We start from the raw sequence: 23,238 nt of genomic DNA, 5'->3' as shown, positions 1-23,238 counted from the left end.
GACACAGAGTCATAGAAACCAAACTATGGTTACCAGAGGGGAGAGGGTGTGGGAAGGAATAAATTGGGAGTTCAAGATTTGCAGATACTGAGTATGTAACAAATAAACAGCAAGTTTATACTGTATAGCACAGGAGAATATATTTAATATCTCATAGTATCTTGTGTTTAAAAAGAGTATGAAAATGAATACAGGTATGTTCCTAATTAACTGAAATGTTGTGCTGCACACAAGAAACTGACACAAAATTATAAACTGACTAGACTTCAATGAAAATATTTTTAAATAGACCAAAAACGAAAAAAAGGAAAATGATATTATCAAACAAAAAGAATAAAGTACTAATTCAGGCTACAATATGGATGAACCTTGAAACTTTATGCTAAAAAGCCAGACACAAAAAGTCAAATAGTGCCCTTTAAGGTGAACTGTATTTAAGGTTTTATTTTACTACTCCTTTAAATTTTCTGGTGGTTTGAAATCTATCAATATCAAAATAAGATGTATTATACATTAAAAGCTTAAAACGCTTCCTCACAGGAGGGCTTTTATTATTAAATTCAGAAACGCATATAAAACTCTTGGAAAAACACTTTGCACGTCCACACACAGTGACTGCTGTCACTGCCACTCAGAGGGTGGTGCCAGCACTGATGAGAGCTGCCTCCACTCGCTCCCCTGCAGAAAGGAGTGAAGGCCTGAGCTCTGACAGGCAGGGTGAGCGTGAACCTGGGTCAGACACAGCCACGTCCCAGACTCTGCATTACCCAACTTTCTTACACAAACTGCAACATGTAATGTAAACACGCTAGAGGGATATATCTTACAACACAGGGAATACAGACAATGTTTTACAGTAACTATAAATGGAGCATCTATTGTACACCTGAAACTAATATCATATTTTAAATCAGCTATATCTTTCTAAAAAATTAAAAAATATTTCTAAAATGTTATCACTTTAATATTCAATTCGGTTTTTAAGTAGCTACTAAATAGTTTAGAATGTATAAAAGCATTTAATTGTGCTGTTTGTTTACATATTTATTCACATTCAGCCTCTTGCTAAAGAGAATTTAAACAATTCTTTTAAAAACAGCTTAACAACCTTAACAACAAAAAGGCAAACCTGAGAATGAAGAGAAAATGGAGATTCAATACTTAAATGAAACCAGGGGGAGATAAACTCATAAAAATGGATTCCCTGAATTCAGAGCAAGTGTTAAAGGCTGACTAGAAATTCAGCTGTAGGATTCTTGGCAGCTAAACCAAAAAGAAAAGATGATGGGGCGGGTGGTAGAGCGTGTGCTTAGCGTGCACAGGGTCCTGGGTTCAAGCCCCAGGGCTTCCACTAACAGATAAATACGTCTAATTACCTGCCCCCATAAAAGATCACCAAAGAAAAGAAAAAGAGAAATTTCTTTCCCAAAAATCCCTGATATTAAATTTGGATTAAATACTTAAAAAAAAGCAAAAAAGAAAAATAGAAAAGATAAGTGACACTGTGAAGGAAAACCACAGCTGGTCTAACAAGCTAAGTCACAAATCTAAGTGTGATAAGTGTCGGTTTACTGATCTAAGTTTTGCTGGGATACCTGGTAAATCTGAAGTTTAGTGTCAGTTTACTGGGCTAATAAGCTAACCCGAAAATCCAAGGTGAACAATTGTCAGTAACGGGATCTGTTCCAAATTGATAAGCTTCAGTGTACTGATTCCTTGCTTTTTGTTGTTTGAGCCTTATTGGCTAATAGTCCCATACTTGTAATTAACCGTATAAAACATCATGTGCACATCTTGGAGGGGCTCAGAGCTTTGGAAAAGAAGCCCCTCAGAGCCCGCCAGCGTAATAAATCTCAATACTCCAACCCTCTGAGTGATTCTTGTTTCTTGGCTGGCCTGTTGTTTCCATAACAACACAAGGGATAATGCCCGTGGGATAAATCTGCAGTGGCTGCTGGCAGGTCCCCATGTCTCACGTGGGAAAATCTGAAACATCCTTCTCAACACTCAGAGTCATCATAAGCCCACCCCAAACCTGCAGCCTTTAAATGCAGGAGCACAGGTAGGGCCTGGCCTTTGCTGTCTCTGTGTCATCACAGTGAGACAGGATGGAAGGGGGAAGAGCACAGCCATTCAAGGAAGGCCACCGCAATTAACATAGAAACGGTGAAGGATTCAAACCCCAATAGGTCTTGAGGCTCAGGATGAAGAGATTTAACTTCTAGCAGATCTTGAGATTCAGTAAACACCCATTGTAATAGTAACCTGGTGAATAACATGCCCCAGGCACCATGGCAGTCCCAATGATAGCCACAAAAGGTCAAAGGGTGGGAAATGGCCAACTCCTTGGAAATCCCAGCCCCTTGCCCTAAGGCTGGTCCTTCTACTTATTAGCATATGAAACCACCAAGCCCAAGAAAACAAGCAACACAGCGCCACCTCGCGGTCACCACTCTTTCCCTCTTTGGTGAAGGCCCACACTCTGTCTGTGAAGTGTGTACCTACTTCTAATCTGAGCATCAAACCCCCACACCTCGTGAAGTTTCTCTTGCCTATCAATGTATCTCTTTGAATAAATATACCTTTACTCAACACTGGCTTGCTCTTGAATTCTTTACTGCATGAAGTCAAGGAACAAAATCTGGTGGGGCACATCCCAGGGACTCAACAGAAGCCTGGGACACAGCCCTTCTCATGCCCAACGTTTTTTTATTGTTCTATCAACAGGACTGGTCTGTGAAGGGAGGTCTGAGACCCCAGCTAAGGGACAGAAGCAGCCTCCAGGGCTCCAGCTTGCAGGCAGCCTCTCCCCCAGCATGGGTCTTGGGGTCTGCCCGGTTCTCTGTGTTTCTCTGTTGTGCTGACTCCCCAGCCAGACAGCGTACTCCTAGGCCTGTCCCCACAAAACCCTTCTCTCCAAAATACAAGCACATCATGTCACAATCCTCTTGTTCAACCAGGAAATGTTCAGCCCACTTTTTTCCTCCCCAATAAAGTACCCAACTGTCCTCCCTCCCATCACATCAGTTCTTTTTTTGTGAGAACTCTGCACTCGCCACACCCCATCCTGAACACAGGTGTCTTGCTGGCTGTGACCGAGATGTTTCTTTCTCACATAGCCTGCGTCCTTTCTCTTTCCCCTTATTACCTTAAAAAAGCCTTTCCTGAGTCACCCACCCCACTGATTCTGAACTCACAAAGTGCTGTGGTTGCAGTCACTATGTGCATACCTCCCAGGTTTTGGCTAGGTTTCCATCGCAAGATCTTCATTAAGGAGCTGCATCAAGAAGTTTAAAGAGGCTATTCTTACATCTGAGTGGAGGAGCCTGCAAAAAATTTACATGGCTTTGAAGAGAGAGTTAACCAGGGACAGAGAAGTCACGGGTCCTAGTCAAAAGTTTCATGAGGCAAAATGTTCTCCCAAGGCTCAGAGTGGCTTCTGAACATGGAGTCGGCAGGAAGGAGGTGACAGGCAGTGATTAGGGTGGGTGATACAGGGTACGCTCCCCCAGCCGGGAAAGAATAGGTATTTTTCTAGTTTTCCAAACAATTTCTTACTGCCTTTTTTCCCTTATTACCACATACCATTTCCTAGGAATTAAGCATATCAATGTAAGTCATTTGGGGCAAGTGGGAGAAGCTACACGATGCCATTCACAGGGCCGGGACATGACAGCCACACCAGTCTAGGTTGAAAGACCAGTGGGAATATTTCCATGGTAATCACGGGCATGCAGCAAACTCCCCAGCTTCAATGACCTCCTCTCAAAGTTGGCGCCAATAAAGCTACCAGTCAAAATGCGTGATGATTATGGCCAACATCTGTTTATTAGTTAAGTGCCCGTGAGAGCTGCCGCTTAATGGGGAATGAGTACGATCAAAGAGGCCCTGTCTACCTGGCCACACGCGCCCTGCCTTCCTGCCTTGGTGCAGCAGCAGAGTTTGTTAAGCTGAGATGAACGCCCCCAGAGCAGCCCGACGGGAAAGCTCCCAGCTCTGCACGGCGAGACGTGTTCCTTTCCTTCTCAGAGCTGATCACAGTTTGCTGTCGTCTGTTTTTATGTTTATCCCTTTTGTAACTGCCTCTCCTCCGGAGATTTTGCTCAAGCAGCACGGGGCCAGTTGTGTCTTGCGGCCTGCCGGATATTTTGGGCAGGGAAACAGCCGAGCCCACATCTGGCTCTGGTGCTGAACGGAGAAGGCACAAGTCCCAGGGGCCCATGCTGAACCGAGGCCCCTGCACCCAAAATTATGGTCTGACTTTGGGCAAATTACAGTCTTTTTTACCCTGAGATTCCTCATCTGTCTATGAAAATAACTGCCCATGGAACACAGAGTTACAAGTATTAAAGGAAATCACCAAATTCACAAACTAGCCAAGGGGCTACCAGTGCATCCTCAACAGATAAATACTGCCTTTACGGCTCTGACACATGCCAAGCTTGGTGGCCGCACAAAGTGTAAACTGCTAAGTGCCAGTGTGTTAAGTGTTTCATGTGTGCTATAATACCCTTTAGAACTTACAACAATCCCAGAAAGTAACGAATATTATCATGCCCATTTCACAGATTCACCAACAGGTTAAGAGTGGTTACATTCTAGTCCAAGGTGCTATGGTGAGGTAATGGCGATTTCAACGTGAATATGGCCCCAGGCCTGGGCTCCATCTCTGTCCCATCCACCTGACCACTTGCCTATGAAATCCACCTGTCCAATACCCAAGTTTGAAACCGGCCAGCTCTTAAATGCAATGTGTGCCACCGTTTGTCTATGTTCCTTAATTACCATAAACTGTTCTCAGAAAGCACTTCAGAAAGGAAAGTTGGACTCACGTCCCTGCCCACAAAGAAGAGGAATTCTGCCTTGCCTTCTCCTGTAACGTGCAGAAACCCTTCCCATTCACCACCGAATCCTTTTGTATGCTTCCTCCGTGTTCATGTTTGCACACGGCTTATTAAAGTAGAAGTTACCTGCAGTAATTCCATCTCGGTTCCTTTCCAAGGTTCCAGATTATCCATAATCAGGGTAATATCATAATTTTCTGTGAACGAAAATACTACAATGTGAATGAAAATACTGCAACCATGTCACTAAACAAAGAATGCTGAAAACAAGTCATCAGCGACTGCTGCCGCACCCCAGTGAAAACAGGCCTGCAGCCACTCACAACGGTGCCCTCTGAGCAGACTCAGAATAATAAAGGACAGATTACTGGCCCTAGATAGCTAGGTGCTTGTCTAAAGAATATATTCAGTGAGCCCAAATGTTGGCTTCCTCCCATATATTGAAAAGCACTAAATTCTTGAACGTGAGATACCTGGCTTTCTTTAGATAACAAGCAATGTTTTATTGTTCTAACTACCTGGTCTTTGTTGTAAAGCTCCTATATAATCCTAGCTTCTCCCCTACTCTTGGGAGCAGTCCGTCAGAGTGTTCCGAGAGGCGGTCATCCTGGCTCGAGTCCTCCTGACAAATAAAACATAACTCTTAACATTCAGGCTGCACGTTTATTTCAATCAAGTCCCAAAATAGACACAACTCATCAATTCTGTAATGGGACACACTGGATCAGGAACCAAAAGAGTGTAGTAGTCCCGAAGAACTACGGCTCCCTCTTTCTTCCTGTCATTATACAATCCCACCAGAACTCATTACTATGCTGTCTGCTCCTCTGGCAACCAAACTCAGAGAAGAGTCAACTCAGCAGAGCGTCCTGCTGGGGAGAACCCCCGCAGCAGCACTGCAGGCTGCCTGCCCTCCCGCACGCTCTGCCGACCGCTAGTGTCCTCCGTGGAGACCAGGTCAAAAGAGCTGTTCCCAAAAACTGCAAAGTCCCACATATTAAATAAAAACATTTTATTTTATACGATATGTAACGTATATACCCATCTGTGAAAACAGCTTTGCCAGAAGCCCAAACCTTCAATATTAATATGCAAAGGCAAACCCGGTCCCCAAGGGAAAACAAGTCTTAAGACGACACTAAGGCCTCCAAAGTCCACTCCACGACAATGAACCAAACTGCCTGCAGGTCTGCAGCTGCAGGAGGCTACATGTCTGCTTTTAAAGCAGCCCCTTCCTGCCCTCGTGTGCTACAATGCCCTTTTATGCCCTCCCATCGCAGGGCAAGAGCAGCTGCTGCAGAAACTTGCAGGGGCCTCAGAGCCAGGGATTATGCCCAGGTCACACTGCAAACCTACTGCCCGCCTCACAGCCCCCAGCCAGCAGGTCACCTGGAAGTCACAGCAAGTGCCCCAATCCAGAAGTCTCTTCATTTGCCAGCACAACTGATCACTGGTCTCCAACCTTCGTCAGTTTTGCACAAAACAGCACCTTCTACTGTGAAGCGGGTGGTTTTCGCTTCTGTGCCCCATCCTTACTGGAAACGTTAAGGGAAACCAAAAGGCCTCTTTCAACCCTTTTCTGATAACACCCTCCCACCCACAATACTCATATGCTCAAGAGTTTGGATCCACGTGATTTTGTTTCCCTTATGCTAAGGGGCTCAAAGCACTGCGGGATTCTTTCTCCTTTGAGTGTATTAGCACTCAGTTTCTTGGCTTTAATCTGTTTTTGTCTCTCTCTTCAGTGTCCCTAGCAGTTGCCACCTCTTACTCCCTTCAGCAGCCTCCCTCCCAACATCTATTCTAGGGAATCAGCTGTGATGAGGGGCCCGGGGGCAGTCACAGAAGATGCAACTAAGGCAAAGAGAGGCTACATAATTTGCCCAAGAAATCACCTTGAGCCACCAACAGAGTGTGTCACGTCCCTCTATTTAACAGTTATGCTAAGCAAGTTAACTTTTTGTAGATTATGTTTATAAACAGATGAGAAATCAAAATACATACAAGGACACACATCAACTCTAAGATGTTCATTAACTCCACTGTTTTGTTTCAATTTATTTTATTTCTATTAAAAAATTGAGAACCCCTGCAGCCTATATAGCAAAATGTTACTGGGTTTTAAATCCAGAATATAGAGGGGTTATGTCATTACTCATTCTTATATGTATGTTCAGAAGACAAAATGATTTTAAAGTCTCTCTCCCCGCCCCCTACTCACTACTGGCTCTCACCAGAGCTCCCAGATCACACATCTAATACCTTTTCACTTTACCCACAGCTGAACTCATCAGTTTTCCCCCAGAACTCCCTCTGCAGCTTTCCGTCCTCAGAACACAGCAGGACCATTATTTAACTCATTAATCCACCCAGAAACCTGGGCCTTACTCCATCCTACCTTCACAGACAGCATTGATCCTTTCATTTTAACCATCAAAACATGCCTTCAATCTGTTCGCTTTTACCCACTGACTGTCCTACCACTCAAGTGGAAGCCACCAACACTGCGCACCTGGACTCATGAGTCTCCCAAGTGGCCCCACAGCCACTCTTCCCTACTTTAGACAAATGGGATTGTGTCACTCCCGCGCTTTTTGGACTCTTCAGACCCATTTTTCTTAGAAGAAACTTCAATTTCTTCACCTGGTGAAGGTCTTTGCCATGAAACTCTCAGCTCAGGGAGGGCAGGACCCGCCCTCTCCCCTTGGCCCCGCCCTCTGGCAGAGCTTCAGCTTGGGAGGACCTGCTGAGCTAAATCAGGCTGTATTATAAACCTGGTCTTGAGTTCTTAGCAAACAACTTCACTTATCCATACAAATCCAACGTAGATAAGAAAGATTTTAGATGTTGAGCTAGACAATTGATTTGGGGATTTTGCACTGGCAACCTGCAAGTATATGTTCTAATGATTGTGTCTTGTTAAAACCACACACAGATTAAAGGAGTATTTGTGGAATGTCTTTGGAGTAAAAGGGACTGTACTTTTACAGATTTTATGTTTTATTACATGAACAACCAGGACAGGGTCACAAATGGAACCGCCTCACAAGTGACAGAAGACAGGTGAGACGCATATAGCAACAGGTCACAAAGATGGTAAGAGCAAAGTTGTTTCTCCAACCCCCGAAAAAATTCCTCCAAGAACAGAAAACTCACAATTTTGAAAATAAAATTCTATCATCTAAAGAAAGAAAATAAATAATCCTCTTCATCAGGGTTTCTAGATCTGACTGCAGAGTTATTAGCAGGCCATACTGAATCCTAGCACAGAAAAATCAGATGGACTAGTGGTGAGTAAGTTCCAGGAAAACGGCAGTAATTCCTCCACTTGAAAGAGGACACACACTCACTTGTTGAAGGTGACTGTAAACCGCATTCTGCAGAAATTCAGAAGATTCAGACACTACTTCTACATGGTGATGACACGGAAGGACGGCTTGGATGCATGCTTCTAACTGAGTCACCGGCATTCTTACACAGCAGGGTGAAACGGAGGACCTCAGCCAAGAGCACAGATGTTCCTGTCATGTATCCCAGATCGTGCCTCGGGGACTCAGTGTCCTGTAGCAGTGCGGCCCCAGGCGAGGACCTGCAGCGTGGTCCACGCAAGCAGGAGGGGCACTGTGCTTGAGAAACCCCATCCCCGATGGGGGCAAGACGGGCTGGTGGGGTTGTGTGAACCTATAAATGCTCATAGAAATAAACCTGCATACATTCACGTGATAAAATTAACTGTAGCAGGCTATTTAACAAAATTTCAATTATCAGTGTTAATTTTACCATTCCTTTCCTCTTGTCCCCTGCACTCTGAGACAGGCTTAGGCTCTCTCACACATGCAGCTCTGATGCAATAGTTTTGAATTTATTTTATTTTGCTACAAGTGTTTTCACTCCCAGTGTCGCTGTGACTGTCGTCTCTTAACACAGTCAGATGTCTTCCTGGATCTCTCCCTGAGTTCCTTGCTCCTGCTTCTCAGATCCTGAGATAAAGAACAGGTGAAGGCATATGACTGGGAATGTCAATGTGGACTTGATCAAAGTCCTCAGTGACCCGCTAGGTGAGTGCTGCCCACCCCTTACCTTCGATTCTCAAGGTTCTGCCCAGGGTGACATCCAGACAGGAGAGATTCCTGGGTCCAATTAAGAGCTGTGTGGCTTGGGTGCGGGGAAAGGTGCAGGAGCTGGTTCCGTAGACGGTCACTTCCATTTCTCTGCTACTCTCTCTCCCGAGGCCCCGCTGCCAAGCCCCCAGGCTCCCTGATCTTCTGTCTTTCTCTTCTACTCTAATTCAAGCCCTTTTCCTCTTCCTTTATTCCCTGATTATCCCCAGCTGGAGTGATTTTCCCATCACAGATTCTGAAAAATTTTCCTGCAGCTGAAAAACAGGTCTCCAGAGGTCAATGCCCATATGGTGGTTCCTGAAGAGAGCCCCTGGTTAGGGGGACCCTCACCAACACTCACGGGGCATCAGACATGTTGCAGGGTCGAGCACCCCCAACAAGAGTTTGCTGTGACCCCAAAGCACGCACAGCATCCCTGCTCACTAAAGTGTAGTTTTAGTCCTTTATTAAGAAGCAAAAATAAAAAAATTGCTCATGTTTCTTACTAAAATTATTTATGAGGTAGAAAAAGTAATTCTAATAGAAAAGAACAAATTTCACTCCATGTTAGATGTGTTCGTCTGAATTTAAACCTGTACCTTGTTTTCTAGGCTCAGACTTGCTGTTTCTGCAACTTTTGTAAAAGAATGTTGCCTTTAGCCTGAAATACCCAGGAGGGCCTATTCTCCGGGCTCTGATCTTTAAGGATATTAGCTCTTCTACACTTATGTACAGATGGCAAGTTGCAAAAAAATTCTTTTTTTTGGAGGTTATACGGGGGCACCATAATTTGACCCACATGAACAGCTGCAGGAAGAAAGGGTTTCAAATAGAAACAATTCGTACAGCAAGAAGTTTGCAACAACCAGCCACATCCCCGCTGCTTTTTAGTATAAAAGGAGACTGAATTCTGCCCTGGGGAAGAGAGTTCTACTGGATATCAATATGCCATTTTCTGGGTCTGCCGTCTTTTCAAATAAAGTCACTATTCCTTACTCCAACATCTCATCTCCCGATTTATTGGCCTGTCATGCAGCAAGCAGAACGAGTTTGGACTTGGTAACAAAGTGACTGCATTAGAGGTAGTATGTCTCCACTGTTTCCTCATTTCCAGAATGTCACAACTTATCAGTTTTATATGCTCTTTAACAACACGAACAAAAAACCTATTATACGGAACTGATTCCAAGAAATAAAATTATTTCTACTCCTTCAAACATTTTCTTCTTTTTATTTTGTTTTGTTATGCTTATTGAAAAGAAAATAAAAGTCAAATCATTTTATTTCACGTATTTTTTAAAGCTACATATTGTAAGTACTACAAAGATATTTAAATTGCAATAAAAATTGTTCATATATTAGTATAAAGTTATATACACAATCAATGCAGATTAGGAAAGGAGTAGATATTTACTAAAAATCCACTGCACATCCAGTCTTTTACAAGCATATCCTGGAATATAAGCTCTATTACCCCGGAGTCCCCCACCCCCATTCTCACTGCGGAGTCCCTTAGTAATCAACTACCAAGGCACCAGCATAGAACCATGCAATCACTATTTTAGGTATAAATGAGAGTATTAGCTCATTCAATTCTGAAACAGAAACCTTAAAATAAATACTGAACTTATTTACAGATAAACAAATTTGGACACAAAAAAGTACAGTTTCTCCCCAAATTCACAAAGATAATAACTGGTAAAGGCAAGATTTGAACTAATCTGCCTGATTCTAAAAGCTAAGGTGGAAATCCCCTTTGACTTTGGAGGTAAAGCAGCACAACCTATCACCCTATCATTGTTCAGATCTAACTTTAGACAGCCTGAGACAGCACCTCATTCCTATGGAACTCGAGGGCAAACAATAACAATAAGGATTTTATATTCAGTATTTTCTTAAGTCTCAATTATATAAAGTGTCAGCAGATCAGCAGAAAACTCTGGGAAATATGAGTGGGTCCAGAGCTTTTTGCTGATAAGAAACTCATTCTATCAGGACAGAGTGACCTTCCCATGTGAGGCCTCATGTACATAAACTAAAGGCAGCTGAGCAATGAAAACTAGCAAGAACATGGAACTCAAGCAAGAAGGATGCCTGCCATCCCCTGCCCAGTTGCCTCTTCACCCACGTGGACAAGATGGCAGAAGATCCAGGTTCTTGTCCAAGTGACAACATAATGGATTCTCACCCATGAAATGTTATGACTCTATGCTGTCTTAAGTCCGTTCCAACTAAAATATGATAACACCAATATCTCAGCTGAATGTCTATGTCTCCACTTTCTCTCTTCTATTAGGAGACTATATCTATGGCTACAAAGCCGAAATTCAATTAAAAACACCATGCACGAAGCCTGGTGAAAGTCTGTGTAAGAGACATTGTTCTCATGCTCAGTGAGTGAAAACTCAGAAAAAGTGGTCCTTCTCCCTCTGCAAGTGGGAGGTAGCCTGATTGTGTGTGTGTGTGTGTGTGTGTGCGCGCACACGTGTGTGTGTGTAAATCAAATACAACGTATTCTGGGATGTGCACAGATTTTTTTTTATGTTACTATTATTTCGTGAGAATGAGCCTACCTTTAAATTAATTTGAATCTATTATTCTGAGAGAGTCTCAGGCTCTTTTGGTGGAGGATGGGAAAGAGGAAAGGAAAGGAGGAAAGAAGTAAATGAAGCAAAGCTGTAAGAGTACTGCTAGGGAAAGGCAAGACATTATTTTTGTTCCTACTTGCATCACACACAAATTACGGACTGGCTTTCCCCCATGTCTTGTCAAGCACTGAGTTGCAGAAGAACAGGCAACAGCCCTTTTCTCACTGAGCTTGTGACTGTACGTGACATCTTATAGACACAAATTATTTAACCTGATCAAACACTCTAGCAGCAGGCTGTAATTCTCCTACTTTGAGAGACAAGGTAACAGGAAGTGAAAGAGGGTATATAGCTTGACCAAAGTCAGAGGACAAGTAAACTAAAGAGGATGAATTCAAACTCAGATCTGAATGCAGAGTCTGAACTTCTCACTCCGAGGGCTGGAAAATCCTTAACACACAGGGTCCCCAGCTCCTCTGCATTGTTCCTGGCACCAAGCATTTCCCATGGCGATGGCCTCCAGTTCTCAGACACAGAGCTCTGTGCAGCCAATAACCTCCATTCGACCTTGATCATCTACCTGCCACGCCCACCAGGCTTCACCATACAGGCAGGAAAGCTGGCTTTCAAGTGCATACAAAGCCACCCCTGGTCTAACCTGGACTCTTCAGCAGCTTTTCCAGCATAAAGGCAGCCATGAAAGTGCTCACAGTTTGTACATGAGCCACACTACCTCTCTCCATCTCTCTCCCCACCTATACTACTTAGCTATGACCATTTTGAGAATCTTGGAAACAAATTTTTAAAAACAGAAAAGAAAGGATTCTGTATCGAGTACTTAATACTTACAATTTTAAATGAGAAGTTACAAAGTGAGTATTTACAAACCGAATCTGCCTTCCTAGGTGTCAGTTTTAACAGTTAAAAAATATAATAGCAAAAATTTCTCACTTAAAAAATTAATAAAAACATCAACAATAATCTGGAATAAACTCAAAAACAATGCCCATGTTGTATATGGAGGAAGTACAGGACTGTACTGAGGGGTAAAGTAAGAAGTGTGAAAGTAGAGACATCAACCTTTGTATGGAGGAAAACAGTTTTGTAAAGATGTACGTTCTCCTAAAGATAATTCAAAATTACTAAAAAATCCCATGACAACACTTATCCTTTTTTTTAACTTGAAAAAATTATATTAGAATTTTTCAGAAAAAATGAAGTCATAATACTAGCAAAGAAAAATAGGGATCGAAAAGCAAATCAAAAAATTTGCACTGTCAGATATTAAATAAATTTTTACAATATGTAAGATATAGTGCTAGTGTAGGAAAGTAAGATTGACAGAAATAAATCATGAGCTCAAAAAGAGACTCTAGTGTACATAAGTATTTTTACAGGTGGGATTTCAAATTAAAGAGCAAAGTAGGAATTCAATAATTGTCTTGGGACAATCACAGAATCCCCTTGAAAAAACAAATTCTATTCCGGTCAAAATGACCGCAAGAAAAATTACAGAAAGTGATGTAAATAATAGAAAGTACTAATAAGAGCAAATACAACTCTTTGCTCATATCAATTCAGCTTCTCCTCACTATGACAAGCACTATTATCATCTCCATCTTAGAGATTAAGAAAACCTACAGAAGAAATTTATACCATTATAAGAAAGCATTTCTAAGAATAATATCAAGAATAAAACCGAAAAAGAAGACATTTACTATCTAAAGTTTATTTTGGGCCATAACAAAAATGAACCTACTGAACAAAATGAAAGGCAAAAAATGACAAGGGAAAGCTCTGTGATACATGTTGATGAAGACAAGGGGCTAATGTTCATAATATACATAGAGCTGTCACAAAGCAACCAGAAGCTCCCTCACTTAAATATTTGCAAAGGACAAAAGGGATCATTCACTTTTTAAAAGTCAGATGGCTAATGAGTGTAAAATGCTCAATACCACACTGGTCATAAAGTGCAAACTAAAACAATGAAAATCATTTTGCTCATCATATTGGCAAATATTTTTAAAAGATATTCTAGCTAGTGTCCATCATTGAGACAACAAACTGTGAGCGATCTTTTGGAGGACGACATGTCAATGGATATGTAAACCCTGGAAAACGTGTGTACACACAGGCTGAACTTCAATTTTAGGAATCGTTTCATTTACAAAAAGAATCAGTTCAAATAGATGTACTCATCAGAGAATTTACACAGCACTGTTTACATTGGTGGGAAGAAAAGCTGAAGTGGAATCATACCCAGGGATAGAGAATTGGTTACATAAGTTATTCTACATCTTTTCATTCCCCACAGGAGAAGGAATTTCTAGATTCACTTGAAAGGAGCCTGTGATTTATGTAGTTGTCACATCCAAGGACTAAATTTCCAGAAACCTTAACTAAAGGAATACTTATACAAGATCACAGGAATGTTTGTACAAGAAGGATGCCAGTCAGACACCCTTTCTGACAGTGGAAAATGGAGAAAACTTAAGTGTCCACCATCAAGACAATGATGCGGTAAATCACGGTGAGCTGTGGCCACTAAAGTTCCGGTGTTTCGGCGTGGTCCAAGGCCTTGTCCACAGTTCTCTCCCACGAAAGGTGTCCTTTCACAAGAGACCAAACCTGCACATCAGGAGACCACTCTACTCTATCTGAAAGGACCAGGTGAGTCTGGAGGGAGAGGACGTCTGTGATATATACCTTAGTGAATAAACCGAGCTGCAGAAAACATATAGTATGGCCTTATTTTTCAATAAAGCATATACACACACACATAGACATAGATTTCTCATATTCGTTTATGTATGTGTATATATATATGACATAGGCATAAAGGTCATGAAATATATACTCCACATTGTCAGCAGTTTTTACTCTCAGGAGAAAAGGGGAAGGAAGTAGGGGACTTTCGGTACCACCACAGTTCTCTTTTCAGTATTCCAGTTAAGTTTACTTGGAATTTAAAAGTTTACTTAAGTCCAAAGTAAAATGGACGAGGACTCCACAAGACAGAATGCTATAATGGTCATTAAAAATCATGCCAGCGGAGATAGAATATTGTAGAAAAATGTGTAATAAGCCGAATGGAAAATGGAGGTCTCCACACAGCAAACAGGTACACAGTGCTCGCTGGTTTTTATGACAGAGGTAATACACACTGATGAAAAGAACAGAAAATAGATTTTAAAGTGTTAATTATTATCTCTGAATACTGGGAACAGGATAGACCCTTTTGACCCTTTTTTCAGAATTTTATATTAAATACACATTATTTTTCATCTGAAAAATGCATTTTTAGATGTCTAGTAACACACATTGGAAAAAATACATGAGTACTTACAGAAACAAATAACTAGGAGACACCGAAGCACCGTCACACAGTGCAGAATGGGTGATCCTGAATAACACCGCGCAGTTACATAAGGACCCAAAAATTGAAAGCACCCGCTGTAACAGGGCGCGTCCCCCTTCCATTTGTCAGTTGTGTCTTCAGGGCTGAGGCAGTTCTGAGCACGGCCAGTGTCAGTGCTGGTGTCTGGATGGATGCCACTGGAGGTGAAGGCACCTGCAAGCCGAGAGGAAGAACAGAAATCATCCTCTGCTTTTTCTGTCTTGTTTCTTTTCTCTTTTAAAGAGAGGCGGAAATAAGATAAACTGAATCTTCCCTACTGAAATTTCAGTATTGAAACAGTTTTTATATTGTTCACAACTTATATTCTGCCTATAACTGTCTTTTCAACAAAGCATTATATTTATTAAATGTTAATTAACTCAGTTAATTAACTACCTGTTGAAACCTATTAAAGAACATGAAATGCACTACGTGAAAGCACCACACCTGCAGTGACTAGCACAGCTGTTTTGACGACAGTGCAGTCAGCCCCCACCATCACGTGGCCCTGAGCTCCTGATGCTGGGAAGAGAGCACGCTGCTTCCTCAGGCGGAGAGAAATGGTAAAAGTATTTTCTGAAATCTACAGCACTGACAAAACATAACTGCTTAATCCCAGGCTCCTTTGAGGCTGTCATTTTCCGTTTCTGGCCAACACCCGTCAATGAGCAGAACCACCCCATTCCCGAGTCATGGGACTCACGTGGGCAGCAGTTTTGGAGAAATTTCCAGGTATAGAATGTAAACCAACTATACATAAAACTCTGAAAAAGAAAAGATGCAATAATCTGATTTTGGAAGACACTCAATATATTCTCCTAAGCCTTAGTAGTTGGAAAGTCTGGGCTTCTCCTAAGCCACTTATTTATTTCACAGCCAGTAAGCATCTCCCACAAACCCTGTTTCCCTGTGTCTGCTGGGAGCCTCAGGCATATTGATGCTGTCTATCTTATAAGGCACAAGGCAGAGGCGTGTGTCTCATGCCTGCAAATCTCACACAGGCTCAACTGCAAGCCTCACTGTCTGAAATTGGCCCCATTTTCTCACCTGTTTATTTGGTATCTGTTCTTCTGTAAGCTGCCTGAAATGCTTCTTGGAACAAGTCAGAAGAATGAGTGGGTAGAGAAATGGACAGATGGACAGGTGACAGATGGGCAGACAAACAGGGAGACTCCAAGAGAAGGGGAGCAAACAAAATTTCCTATGCAAAACCCTCTTCTAGTCAGGGAAGAAAACCACCACAAAGAAGTGTGAAGAGGCAGGTGGCTTAGGACTGTTTCCTGGATTCCATGAAATGTCACACCAAGAGATGAGAGGGTAGAAGTATAAATAATAAAAGATAAAAAGCATGCATGTTTGAAAAATATATCTACATTATGTACTTTCTAAAGAATAGATTCAAATCAGCAAGGCCCAATAACCCAATTCTTGGGTATTTACAGAATTGAGAATCCCATCTCCAATCCACAAGGCATCCCTTCGGAGCACTGAGAGTCTACACGGTGTGGTCATAAAGGCATCACCGCAAAAGCTGTGCTATCCTGCACTTACGAGGAACGAGCAGGTGTGCTCGGGCTGCCCACTCACGTCATTTACACCCCACAGCAACTCTACGGGGTAGGGATGCCTAGCGAACCCCATCTCTGCAGGACAGAAAACAAGTCCAAGAGAGGCTAAGCCGATCTACCATTTCTCCATCTCACAGGACTTGTCACTCCAGAGCAGGAATCGAACTCGGACCCACGTTTGTAACCACAGTACTACCGTAATTTATGTGCTTTTTGTGTGTATAATACATTTGTTTCTGGCATGAATGTGTATTTAATAAATGATCGGTTGTCTTGTCTATCTCATTAGCTCACAATCTTTATATTTTTGAATTGTACCCTTCCCCTGGAGAAATGAACGGAAAGAGCGGTGGTCAGAATGAGGTGGGGCTCCATTCTTTATCTGTTACCTCATCTCATCCAAGTCCCCAACCAGGGAGAAGGAGCAAAGGTTTTCTTCATCTTTTAATGAGAGGGCTCCAGTGATGGTGACTTACTCAACTCCAAAACCGAGTCTGGGGGAAGGGCACATGCAGCAACGAGAGCAGTATCACCTGTAGGAAGGCGAAAAGAGCTCAGGGGATGGCTCAATGGGTCAGCCTGATTTCATTTCAATCGATAATACAATAACACACTCTAAAAAATCTAGCATGCAATGGATTTGCTCTTTCTTGACATCTAGCAAGTTTCCACAGCCCACATGTTACATTATCATGAACTAGTGAAAGGATGAGTCCACAGACAAGAAAAATCAATGCCACAGGCACGCTGAAACCCAGGCTGGAAGAAAGGAAGGGAAAGGGCATAGTTAAGAAGAGAGGAAAGTCTGGGAAAAAGACATCATCACAAGGACTCTCAAGCATCATCCAGCAATCATATAATCATTCTTTCAAGAGAGAGTTACTTAGGTCCTATTTTCTGCGAGATTTTACAAAGGGCAAAGAGAGACCGCAGCGTCCATGGTGGCAGCAAGTTGCGGGGCTATAATACAATTCTAATCCTGGTACCTTGCACACTTGTCCTCAGTATAAAGGCAAAAAATAAATAAAATAATACTATGTAAACCATACACATTGCTGAAATAAATTAAAGAAGACCTAAATACCTGGAAAGACACACCACGCAGATTCCTGGATCAGATGACAGCATTCTTGGGATGGCAGTGCTCTCCAGAGCGATGCATACATACAACGTGGTCTCGATCACAATCCCAGCGGGCTCCTCTGCAGTAACTGACTAGCTGCTGCTACAATTCTTATGGGAATTCGAGGGTCTCAGTAACCAAAACGTACTTGAAAGAGAAGTACAACGTGAGAGGACTTGTAATTCTCAATTTCAAACCTTACATCTGTATCTCCAAGTGAGATTAGAGGCCATTTTTAAGTTATTATTTTGTTTATCCTTATTTTCTAAATTCTGTACAACAAATATACCTGTTAGAATAAGAAAAATATAAAGTAAGTTATCTTTTAAAACATGAACACCGATTCATTCATTGGGAAAAAAATTATTTTAACTCTAAAGAAGTAAACAAATATCTAGTGAAAAAGGACTACTTGAAAACAAGTGTGCATTTACAATTTTCATAAATTGAAAACTGGAAAGCACAAACACATCAAGTTTCTAGGGAGACTGGTGAAACATATTAACAATTATTTTAAAAATTCTTATTGAAAAATGAAAACTCAAGAAAGGGAAATTCGTGATTTACAGCCAACTGCAAACACATGGAAAGCAAAGGCCTAGAAATCACAGTTCCTTTAACTCTGCTACTAACGGAATAGGAGAGGAAATTCCTCACTGAGGGGACAGTGGAATCCCATCCATAAGATAGTATACACAGTACAAACTGCAGTAATATCGGGAGTGAATAACTTAGAAGAATTCTGAAGTTATAACATTGCTGAAAAACTATAAAAAACACTGACAGGCAGATTAAAACACACAGTCATATATATTATATAGAAACATATGTAGTCTGCTCCCATGTTGCATAGAAATACAAACATATTTGTTCATTTATGGGCACTTATGACTTTATCCCTGGTAGAATATTTCAACTAGATCAAATAATCAATATAACACTCCTCTTGTCAAATCTACTTGATAAGTTACTCTGCTATGTAACCATAAAGTGTCTAAGATAGATCTAAAATTAGTGAAAAAGAGCTCTGTATGGCTTCTTGAATTCTTCTCAAATTTCCAAGCTTAATTTTAAAATAGATCTGAGCAGTATTTCTATATTATCTTTTCCCTTGTGAAATGAACAACACAGTCTGTTGTCAAAATTCTGTGCTTACAAATATTCACGAGCACAGTATCCTCACAAAACTGCTGGACAGCAAAGCACTATCCAGACACTGTGACCAAATAAATGAAACACAAGGAAGACAGTGACCCTATTCTGGAGGGCTTATACTCTGTGTCAACACTGGGGTTTTTACTTGATTGGTTTGATTGGGTAGCAAAATAAAATCAATCAAGTACTTTCTTCTTTGAGCGTTCTGTATGTCATGACTGTTTTTAGTGTCATGAGCAGGAAAGACTTAAGCATGACTTGATTAGGTCAACTAGCAACAATCATCACTGGAGAGTGAGTAATATAGAAGTTAACTGATAGCAATGCTTCTGCCTACATGAGCCCTATAATAAATCTACACTGACATCCGAAAGGAAAATAAGGAGATGAGGTCCCCAATGAGAAAACAAACTAACAAGAAATCAAAAAAGGAAAGATGTTTTCATTAATGATTCCAGGCAGTAGTGGAGCATGGTGGTGAAGATCACATATTCTGGGGAAAAACATGAGGGGTCTGAACTCCCACAGCACTGGGTAGCTGTGACACTGATATTTCAGTGAAATTTTCTGCACCTCAGTCTCTTATCCAAAGACGGGAGAAAACAACCACACCCATCTCCTAGACTGTTTCTACAAATTTAGATATTTTATACATAAAAGCTTAAATAAAATACTTCAGATTTAAAATAATACCCCAAAACACATGGAACAATGAAAACAGAGATAAATTGGAGTTCATCAAAATTTAAAACTTTGCTTCAAAGGGCACCATTCAGAAAGTGAAAAAACAACACACTAGAGAAAATTTTTTCAAATCATTTATCTCATAAGGAATTTGTATCTCCAAATGAAGAAAAAAACCCCCTACAACTCAACAATAAAAAGGCAACTCAATTAAAAAATTAATAAATGTTCTGAAAAGGTATTTTTCAAGAAAAACATAGAAATGTCCAATAAGCACAATGAAATGATGTTCAATAGCATTAGCTGTAAGGAAAATCAAGTCAAAACCACTAGGAGAAGCCGCTTCACACTCACAACAATAGGTTATAATAAAAAAAATGGTAACAAGCACTAATGAGGACACAGAGGAAGTGGAGCGCACAGCCCTTGCTGGTGAGGACGTAACACAGCGTGGCCACTTTGGAAAACAGCCTGGGAGGGCCTCAGAGAGTTGAACATTTCGTTTCTGACTTACCCAGCAATTCTGCTCTCTGGGCACACACGAAAGAGAACTGAAAACAGATATCCACATAAAAAATCCCACATGAGTGTCCACGGCGACATTACTCATCACAGCCAAAAAGCAGAAACAACCCATATGCCTATCACCTGGTGAATGGGTAAACGGAGGGGCCCAGCCATACAGTGGAATGTTATTCAGCAATAGCAAAGCATAGAATAGTGACTCAGGCCACAACATGGACAAACATTGAAAACGTTACTCAGTGTGAAAGTAGTCGGTCACAATAGACGGTTCCACTTACATGAAGTGACTCGATTTACATTAAATGTCCAGCACAGGCAAATCCACAGAGAGAAAAGTGGCTCCTTGGGGCTGGGGGAGGATGGGGAAGATGGGAATGTCTGCTTATGCATACGGGGCATCCTGTTGGGGGGATGAAAATGTTCTAAGATTGAATGGGATGCACAATTCTGGGCATAGAGTAAAAACCGATGTACATTTTAATGGGTGAATTGTATTAAAACTCTTCAGAACAAAAGCATCTCGGGGCAGTACCTTCCAGAGTAAATGCAAATTGCTAACTTTTATTAGAGGAAAAAGAAACTGCCCTCAGCATGAAAGCAGGAGATCAGCAAATGTGAGTTAACCGAAATTGGACAAGAGCATTTCACTTGAAACAGTTGCTGAGTGTACACGAAATATTCAGAAATAGGAGAATCACCTTGACATCACGAAGAAGCATTCTGCTTCAAATGCAGATCAAGGATTCGGCATGCCCTGCTGCCAGAAATGACCAGAGAAGAATCCTGATTCATAAAACTAGCACCAGAGCCAACAAGGAAATGGTGGTGAGGAAAGCAGGCGGCGAATATCTGGAAGAGTTTGCTACAAATATTTTCTCCACCGAAAATTTAAAAATAAAATGAAAGTGATGAAATGCTGTGTTGACATCACGTGAATGGGCTTCCTTCGGTGCTCGACTGTTCTGTAACCCAGATTGATAGACTCAGGAGAATCAGCATGGCTCCTGGGGGTCCCCAAAGGACTGCCCACCAGCACGCTGACCACCATCACATCTGCCAGGGTTGAATTGCAGGGAAGAGACCAAGTTCTGAAAGGTACCGGAAATGTTGACAAGGGAAGAAAAGGATGAGTTTAGTCCTGGGACAGAGGCCCGCTGAGCAGAGGCCAGAAGGCTGCAGGTGAACTGCAGTAGACCTGGGGCAGGAAGGGATTACGGGGGAGCATATCTCAATTCTCTTCTGTCTCTCCCTCCGGTAGGAGAGATAAAGCCTGCATCCTTCTCACCTGGAACTGTGGGTTCTGGCTGGCAGAAGTCTTACCGACACGGAATGATTATTCAAGACTCTGTGGAAAAAGTCAAGAAATCGAGAGGGAGTAGGGAGCCATCTCCATGAGCCTCTCAAATGTTCCCATATTTATTGTGTATAATCAAAGGAAAACTTCGTTAACAGTTGTGAGATAGTAAGGAGGAAATTCGGGAAAGACAGGATGAGGCAGAGATTGTAGAATATACAATGAGTACAAAGGATTAGTGTATGTTTAGGGAAGTCATGGGGTGAGGGGAACAAGATACACTTTTAGATATGTTCATTACAAAGCACACCACCAGACCAGCCAGGTCTTTGTTTTGGGGATAATAGACTAACAACACACAAGCCCAGCGTTTATAGCTGAGGGTCTCGGTCCTTGCTTTGCAACCAGCAGAGTGCTACCTAAAACCTCAACTACACAAGCAAAGCATTGTCTCTGCTTTTTAAGGAAAGGAGACTGGAGTGAAGATGCACAGGAACTTGCTTGCAAAGCAGTACCAAAGCATATTTTTTCTTCTTAAAGTTCAGAGGCGACTGTGCTGTGTTATAATTTGTTAACCCAATCATGGGCTCCCACATGGAACCATTATGGAGGACACCCTAGGATGACTAATCCTGGATGTGGGTCTCTTCCTGCCATCTTCAGCCACTCTAGCAGGGTCTACGCACATCCGAGAATAACGATCCTACGGAACCACCCACTCTCTTAACTCCTGATGCTTGAAACTTAATTTTAGCTCTACACAACTTTCCGTAGAAAAGTTTCAGCAATAAAAGATATAATATTCCTTTTATATCTCATCATATTACTGATTTTTCTGATTGCTCTCTGCTGCTTCTACTTGGTAAAGCACCTCATTCTGAAGCTGAATTCAGTAATTTCCGTTGTGCATTTCTAGCCAGTTTGGGCTCGCTAAATTCTATTGGTCAAATATCGATATACTTAATTGATTTCTTTGTTCATCAATTTCAGCCAGGAGGAGAGGGAGTGTCACTCTTTTCCTCAGCCCACCCTCAACACTTTTCTCATCAACTCAGGCCTCCTGAAAACAAAACAAATTATTTTTTTCCCTTCTACTCTTTCCACAAACACAACAGGAAACATCAGTCTGGAGAAAGTATTCAACACAAATGTTAAAACAAAAATCTATAAACCTGAAGCAACTCCATCTCCGAATCATGATACACAATGACATGAGAGTAAGTGTGTCAGGCACAAAGCATGAGGGAGACTGACTACCTGATTTCTATTCTTCAAAGGAAGGAAGATTTTCGTATTTTTTATTATCATTCTTGGTCATTGTTTCTGATTATGCCAAAAAATAGTTTATGAAATAATTATGCACTGCAATAACAGATTTTTAATGTATCAATTTTAGAAGGCATTCAGAGGGGATAGGAAAACCCACCTCTGTAAAAAATGTAAAATTTCTTCCCCTGTTAAGAACACGTATACAAAATGCAACAGAGAATTCAAATTCTTGTGGAGAGGATCAAAACCACAGAATCAAAGCAAAGTCATTACAATGAGTCAATTTAAATTTCACTGGACAAACATGCTCAATGCATACAAATAATTTTAAAGGCACACTGCAAACCATTCACTTAATGATCTGCAGGCTAGAGGAAGAATTTCCCTCTTGAACAGACAACAGAAATCAGTAGGTTGTCCCACCAAACCAGGAGCAGAGAACAATCAGGTTTTTAACAGTTTTGATAAATCAGCATGTTCTAAAGATCAAAATCCAGAAATTTTAAACATTCATTCAAACCACAATGAAACAAGCACTTAAAGAAAAAAAAACACAAAGAATCTAAGCACAGAGGTCATTTAGATAGATCAATGAGAATTTCTTGTACCGCTGGAAGAAAGAACAGGCTATAACCTTTTACTTGAAAAATAAAACTTCTTTTAAAGATAAATGCTAAAACATATTTCA

The 23,238-nt window shown here is 41.4% G+C and overlaps 1 protein-coding gene across 3 annotated transcripts in view; it reads right to left on the bottom strand.

Annotated features, from left to right (window-relative positions):
• Positions 1-23,238, bottom strand: part of LOC140699109 (trafficking protein particle complex subunit 9-like) — a 169,180-nt gene that overhangs the window by 63,072 nt on the left and 82,870 nt on the right. Inside the window, exon 3 of one of the 3 annotated variants that reach the window (XR_012077130.1) lies at positions 17,699-17,725. The exons of the other annotated variants lie outside the window; for them this stretch is intronic. The gene's annotated coding sequence lies outside the window, so the exon portion shown is untranslated. Of the gene's footprint in view, positions 1-17,698; positions 17,726-23,238 lie in introns of those variants that run through there. 3 annotated transcript variants of the gene reach the window in all.

Source organism: Vicugna pacos, chromosome 1, assembly GCF_048564905.1.
Source record: "Vicugna pacos chromosome 1, VicPac4, whole genome shotgun sequence".
In the NCBI taxonomy this organism is placed as follows: Eukaryota; Metazoa; Chordata; class Mammalia; order Artiodactyla; family Camelidae; genus Vicugna; species Vicugna pacos.
This window is presented reverse-complemented; position numbering and strand designations above follow the sequence as displayed.